The sequence below is a fragment of the Myotis lucifugus genome, unplaced genomic scaffold (assembly GCF_000147115.1).
Source record: "Myotis lucifugus unplaced genomic scaffold, Myoluc2.0 scaffold_215, whole genome shotgun sequence".
Classification (NCBI taxonomy): Eukaryota; Metazoa; Chordata; class Mammalia; order Chiroptera; family Vespertilionidae; genus Myotis; species Myotis lucifugus.
Window position 1 is genome coordinate 1,696,454 of NW_005871263.1, and position 7,614 is coordinate 1,704,067.

At 45.3% G+C, this 7,614-nt stretch overlaps 1 long non-coding RNA gene across 1 annotated transcript; it reads left to right on the forward strand.

The window, feature by feature from the left end:
* The first annotated feature begins 45 nt into the window (after nucleotides 1-45).
* LOC111827753 lies at nucleotides 46-6,874 on the forward strand. The gene is made up of 3 exons (XR_002831474.1): nucleotides 46-195; nucleotides 2,121-2,206; nucleotides 6,488-6,874. It is a non-coding gene; the product is annotated as an uncharacterized LOC111827753 (long non-coding RNA).
* The last annotated feature ends 740 nt before the right edge of the window (nucleotides 6,875-7,614 follow it).

Sequence of the window (7,614 nt, forward strand, 5' to 3'; positions counted from 1 at the left end):
GAATCATCGACTGGCTTCCTCCTACACGCCCCAGGGGATCGAGCCTGCAACCCAGCCATGTGCCCTTGACTGGAATCAAACCCGGGACCCTTCAGTCCACAGACTGACGCCCTATCCACAGAGACAAGCCAGCTAGGGCTTGTAAGGCTTTTGGATTTGACACCACCTGTGCTGCTACCTCCTTCCCGGTCCAAGGTATCTTATCGCAACATCTGCAAAGCTGCCTAAACCTTCTCTCTGACCCTGCCCTTGTTCCCAGGGTCTTCCACACAGTGGCTCCAGTGACCTTTTAAAACTCTGGTCGCTCCTCTGCTCAAAACCTCCACTGGCTTCCAATTTTGATCACAGAAAAAAAACTTGGAGTACTTACAGGACTCAACCTTGGCCCCCCTCCCCCCCCAGGTGGATCCCCTCTTCCCCTTATGCACACTTTCCACTATGGTCACAGTGGCTTTCTCAGTGCACCTGAAATATACAGGGAACACTGCCACCTCTGCACTGGCTGATCCTTTGGTCTAGAATGCAATCATGGGCCGTGTTAACGTAAAAACCATTGAAACCTGTAAAGAATTTTTGTGAATTTATTTGAGCCAAACTGTCAACATATGCTGGGAAGTAGAAACTCAACGAATTGAGATCATGCTCCGGAGAATGGCGGGGTTACATTTGTATTTATACATTTGCTTTCAAAGGAGGGATGTAGGTGGGTTACATGAAATTCATTAGTGATAGATTAAGGAGGAGGGATAAAGCAAAGCAGGGGAAACCCCTGGGATTGGATAAAAAGTAAAATGATGGACACATACTTAGGTGGGTGCAGGATCAATTAACATGATAGTGAAGGAATTTGTGGTATCTGTCCTGGCGCCCAGCACATTTGGTTGTGCCCCAGGGGCTCCAGAAAAAAGGAAGTTACAAGTTACCCAGACATTTCAAGGGTATGTAATCATAGATGCAAAAAGACAGATAGGCTCAGTTAAGGTAAAGGTTGACCTTGTCAGTGAAGATACCGGCCTAGGACATAACTGCCCACCATAACTGCTTTTAGTTAAAGTTTAATTCCAGACCATCTTTGTGGTTACTTTAGGTCTCTGAGTTTGCAAGACTGCCATGCAGGCCTCCCCTGAGCTTGTCAGGTCAGCCTGTGGCCCCTTTCGTCCACAGCTGCATAATGACATTTCGGTCAACAACGGACCTCACATATGAGGGTGGTAGGCTAGGTGTACAGTAGGCTATAGGTTTGAGGTTTGAGTGAGTGTACTCTATGATGTTTGTACAATGATGAAATCGCCTAAAGATGCATTTCTTAGAACGATCCCTGTGGCTGGACTCCTTTGCCTCTTGGTTCCCACCTTTTCCACTTTTGGGCTTTTTGTTTAATCTGTACTTTGTCCTCTCTATCTTCCCTGACCATCCTGTTTAAAATCCAAGGCCCCTGCCCTTCCCTGAGTTATTTTTCTCCAGAACACCAAACATTGTTTTATTTGTTTATTGTCCTTCCCCCATGAGCATGTAGGCTTCCAGAATGCAGGTTTCTATCTGTTTTGTTCTCTGCTTTATCTCCAATGCCTAGAACAGTACCTGGCACATAGTAGGTACTCAATAATAAATGATCACTGAATAAATAAAGACATTAGTTAACTCTAGATGTGTTAGGAAACAGAAGGGTTTTGAAAAGAGGGGTGCTACAACCTGACTTTTATTAGGACCCCTTTGACTATAGAGAGGTAGGGCGGGGGTGGGGGGGTGGGCGGCGGAGTAAGGATGGAAGCCCTCAGACCTGCTGGGAGGCCTTTGCAATAATCTGGGCAAGAGCTGATCGTAGTTTGGATTGAGGCGATACCATGGAGAGAGTAGGAAAGGTTGGACTCCGGGTGCATACTGAAGGCAAGATTTGCTGATGAACTGTGGCATGTAAAAGAAAGACGTCAAGGATGACAAAGTTTTTGGCCCTGGGCAGAGGGCCAACCCCACAGCCTGCTGCCACTCCAAGACCTTTTAGGACTGTTGTCAAAGCTAACAGAGAATGTGCTTAGGATCAGCCAAGGTTTATTGAGTCCTTCCTGTGGGTGTGGTGCCGAGCTATTGTTTCCTTAATTCCTTTTACTTCTTTGAGGCAGATACTATCATAATCCGCAGACTGAAGAAGTCAACCATTTGCCTGAAGTCACGCAGCTAGCTGGCGAATGCTGAGGCTGTGATTCCGGTAAAGCCTGTGCTTATAACTGGTACTCCTTGTTGCTCTCACTACCTTAATTTCTCTGGTTCTAAAATGGGGCTCCTCTCCTCCCTTATCACAGACAGAGCTGGCGAAAATGAACTGGCCCTTAGGGATTGAGAGCTAGGTTCTCTCTGAGCCACACTTATTGACTGAGAGCTTGGGGTTGTCACTTTCCTTCCAGCCCCAGAAAAACCCAGCTGAAGTTGAGCTCCCCATGGGTGGGGGTAGGCCCCTTGTATCAGACTGAAGGCTGTGGGTCAGTCAGGATGAAAGCAGGGCCCTGGATTCATTGATGGATGCCCCGTTTTATCTGCTATGCTACCCACTGCCCTTGCCACAGATCCTGTTATTAGGTCCAGTTCCGGGCTTTGTGACAATCATGGACCTGCTGCCAACCAGGAGGCGGAAGAACACCTGCTCTCAGGCCTATGGGCAAATCCCAGACTCTTGTCACCTACTCCAGGAAAGGAATCTAAAATCCCCAGGAAGGCAAATAAAGCCATTTGACATGCAGTTCCTGTGCTCCTGTGCCCTGCCAGGCTGAAAAGGGGGTGGCACAGGACATGGCAGGCTTTGGCGCCAGGCAGTTCTGCCTCTCTACCCCAACTCAGTACCTGTGGGCTCTGTGACCCTGGGGCCCCCTCAGCACCTGCAGAACCTCAAGGCCCCATTATTGTGACAGAAGCCTTTAGAAGGCTGTTACAGGATCAGAGAGGAAGCTCTACCTTTGTTCTCCGTTCTCTCTGCCCTCTACCTCCAATCTTGTCATTCAGGTCTCAGCTTAAATGTCACCTCCTTAGGAGGCCCTCCCTGACCACTCAGTCTAAAGCAGGGATTGGCAGACTTGTTCTACAAAAAGCCAGACAGTAAATATTTTAGTGTGATCTCCATTATAACAAATCCACTCTGCTGTTACAGTGGGAATGACATCATAGATGATTTAAATAGGCATGACTGTGTTCCAATAAAACTTTATGGGTATTAAAATTTGAATTTCTTATCATTATGACATGCTATGAAATGTTCTTTTTTAAAATATATTTTTATTGCCCTGACCCATTTGGCTCAGTGGTTAGAGCGTCGGCCTGCGGACTGAAGGGTCCCAGGTTCGATTCCAGTCAAGGGCATGTACCGTGGTTGCCAGCACATCCCCAGTGGGGGGTGTGTAGGAGGCAGCTGATCGATGTTCCTCTCTCATCGATATTTCTAACTCTCTATCCCTCTCCCTTCCTCTCTGTAAAATATCAATAAAATATATTTTAAAAAAATATATATATATTTTTATTTATTTCAGAGAGGAAGGGAGAGGGAGAGAGAGATAGAAACATCAATGATGAGAGAGAATCATTGATCAGCTGCCTCCTGCATGACCCCCACTGAGGATCAAGCCCGTAACTTGGGCATGTGCCCAGACCGGGAATCAACCGTGACCTCCTGGTTCATAGGTTGACACTCAACCACAAAGCCACACCAGCGAGGCATGAAATACTCTTTTGATTTTTTCCCAACTATTTAAAAATATGGAAACCATTCTTAGCTAGGGGCCATATGAAAGCAGGTGGCAGGCTGGATTGGCCCACCATGGGCAGCTGACCCTTAGTCTAGTCTTAAAATAAGTGTTTCTGCCTGGTCAATGTGGTTCAGTGGTTGAGCACTGAACCAAGAGCTCGCTGGTTCGATTCCTGTTCAGGGCCCATGGCCAGGTTTCAGGCCTGATCCCCAGGAAGGGCATGCAGAGGCAGCTGATCAATGATGCTGTTTCTCATTGATGTTTCTATCTCTCTATCCCTCTCCCTAAAAATTAGTAAAAACATATTAAAATAAGTGTTTCTGAGGTACTTATCATTATCACCCCACCCCCTTGTTCTCTCCTTTCCTTATTCCCTAAGTTTATCATCCATTTTCCCCTCTAGGATGTAAGTTCCTGAAAGCAGAGAGCTTATCACACTCCTGTCTTTATTCTGTTCTTTTTTTTTTTTTTAACATTTCTTGAACACTTACTCTGCACCAGACATTACTCCAAGCACGTGATGCTCAGTAATTTATTTAATTTTTATAAAAGAAAATGCTGAAGCTGTCAGCAAAATAGGGGCACCAATAAAAACTTCTTAATGAATTTGATATTTCAAATATGTTTTTAAAGGGAATCGGAGTAGTTATCATGTGTACCAGTCAGGGTTCAATCAGAGAAGCAGAGCCAGTAGGAGAAATACATTAAGAGCTTTATTTGCAAGGAACTGGCCTAAAACAGTGCAAATTATTCCCTTACAGTTTTAGAGGTTAGAAGTGTCATGGAGTTAAAGTCAAGGTGTCAGTAGGGCTGCATGTGCTTATCCTGGAAGCTCAAGGGAAGAATCTGTTTTCTTGCCTTTTCCAACTTCTAGAGGCGCCCACATTTCATGGCTTGTTGGCCCTGTCTCCTCTCTTCAAAGCCAAAATGGCATTACTTCAACCTCTGCTTTGGTCATCACATCTTCGCTGACTCTGACTTTCCTGTCTTCTTTTTTCCTTTGTAAGGAGCCTTGTGATTACACTGAGCCCATTTCATGTTTTAGAATGATCTCCCCATCTCAAGGTCAACTGATTAGCAACCTTAATTTCCCCTTGTCATGTACCAGTAAAATGACATATTCACAAGGTTTAGGGATTAGCATGTGATCACTTTATTTTTAATAATCCTCACCAGAGTATATTTTCTCTATTGCTCTTCAGAGAGAGTGGAAGGGAGGGAGTGATGGGGGGAAGTTAGGGGGAGAAAGAGAGAGAAACATTGATGTGAGACACATCAACTGGTTGCCTCCAGCTTGAGTCCTGACCAGGGACGGGGAGCGAACCTGCAACCTAAGTACATGCCCTTGACTGGGAATCAGGAATCGAACCTGAGACCTTTTGGTGCATGGGCCGGTGCTCTAACTATTTAGCAACACTGGCCAGGGCCATGTGGACATCTTTGAGGAGCCATTTCTCTGCCTACCATACCATGGGAAAAATAAGTTCTGTGTTGGCCTTCCCTTCATTTATTTTTACCATTTAGTACTATTTCATATGGATTTACATATTGGGGAGAGTTTGGCATAATTTTTTAAATGCCTGTGGGCTTTAATGTTTTAAGATGGTACTGGCCATTTGGCAGGTAACAGGCATTAAAATTACTGGGCAGAAATGAAAAAACCTGGAATTGTAAAATTCAGTGGAGACAGGTGCAAAGATACATCTGAGAGTTTGTGAAAAAATACAGACTCCAGTTCTATTATTGTAGGCGGCTGGAATGGTACCAGGTGTCTGACCGGTGGGGTCTTTACAAACCTGGGTCCAGCAACCTCGGTACTTGGGTTCTGGCTAGGAAAGAATTCAGAGCCAAGACGCAAACTGAACAAGAACATTTATTTGGTAAATCACAGAGGTAGAAGGTAGAAGAAGTAATTCCTAGAAGAAATGGGTTTAGGAAACAAGTTACAGTGGGGCCTTGACTTACGAGTGTCCCGACTAACGAGTTTTTTGAGATACCAGCTGTCTCTCGGCAGATTTTTTGCGTTGAGTTGATAGAGTAATTTGAGTTAACGAGCTCCTTAACGAGCTCCTTAACGAGCTCGGTCTTGAACGAATTAAACTCGTAAGTCAAGGCCCCACTGTATAAGGTAAAGGAAGGGCCCTTGGAGCTTGGGAGGAGGAAGTTAATGGTAAAGTGTCTGGGGCAGGGACGGGGAGTTGGAAGGAAAAGGGGAAGGCCAGGGGGGACTCCAGGAACGGAGAGCCACTGGGTCTTCCATCCTAAGGGTTTTATGGGTGGAGATTTTAGGGGAGGTCCCAGGGGAAAATCTCAGTAGAATATTCAGCAGTTCTCCAGGTGTGTCCTTTCAGGATTGTAATCTCCCCTGAATGATTGGCCGGCACCAGGGCAGGGGGTCATTATTCAATGCAGCCGTGGGGTCGCTCCTCTGGTTTTGCTGTTTTTCTGGGCCTGGAGCTGAAATACAACAGGCTTAGAAGTTATCTCTAGGGAGGAAAGGTCTGGGGGTCCAAACCCCATGACCAGCCAATATACTAGGGGAGGAAAGATCACCCTGGGGGCGAGGTCCCACCCTACATTTGATTGTCCATTGTTAGACACCTGGGGTTTTTGGCCCTGGTGACCTTCTGTACCTGGCCCATCCTCCTTGCTCTGCTCATGTCTGTCTAACTGCCTCCCACACTATCACAGATCTAATGGATCTCCAGCATGGGGCCTGGGAATCTGAATTTCTTTTGGACTCTCCACTCCCATAGCAAACTCTGTTGGTGACTGCTCATAACCCCTTGGAGGGTCCTACTGCGGCCTCAGTGCTTCCTCTCAGCACAGGACATGCCAGCTGTGCCAGGGAGTTGATGATTCCAGAACAGCCCTCAACCAACGACTGACAGGAGTTGAAGGATAAGTACCTCCACTTGGGTGGGACAACTCTGAGGTGCATGTTCCAAACAGTTTCCCAGAGTTCCAGTGGTGACCCACTTGACAGCACATATAGGAAACAGAAACCCAGCACAAGATAGAAGCAAATGGAGTTCCCAGATGATGGTGAAGGAAGGTCCCCGGGGGATCTTTGACAGCTGTGGACCAGAGCGGGTAACCAGTCAAGATTCTAGCAGGTCTGAAGGCTCCAGGGAGATCCCTTCAAAAAGGTGAATGAATACCATTTCTGAAGGCTCCAGGGAGATCCCTTAAAAAAGGTGAATGAATACCATTTCTGACGCATTGGAAGATGTTGAGAGGTCACTTAGACCACTGGCAAAAGTTTGAAGTTGAACTGAAAACATGTACTGAGAAAATTAGGTCTCCTTGGGGTGGGGGAAGGGAGCAAAACAATTATTAACTTAAGGAAAACTATAAAGCTGTACAGGAAAGCAAAGGACACCATAGTTTACCATGGAGCTTAGCTGTGAATGGCATTTACATAGTCACAATTATGTAAATATTAAATATTGATTCACTAAAATTATAACTATCTTGAGAAGAATGGGGGGGAGGGTGTGTATATGTGCTGGGGTCAAATATAGGGAAGGAAAGAGAGCAGAACCCTCATATCCTATAGTGGGAAAGAAGATTATACTGAAAACTGAAAAATTTAGCGGCAGAAATAGAAGCATGTTATTTAGCGACATGGAGTTAAATAACAAAAATCAGTTAAAAGAGGGCAAAAGTGGTTTCCTTTGGGAAGGAGGAATGGGAGGAGGGAGTAAAGTAGAGATTTCTGTTTTAGAAAATTGGACTCTTGAATTTATGTGTATGAATAACAAAATATAAAATTAAAATTAAAAAAAGGACATGGATAACATATATGAAAATGTTGTTTTGATAATGGTTGTCTCGGAATTGTGGGTCATGGGTATTCTTTTTCTTTTTAGTGTTATTTAAA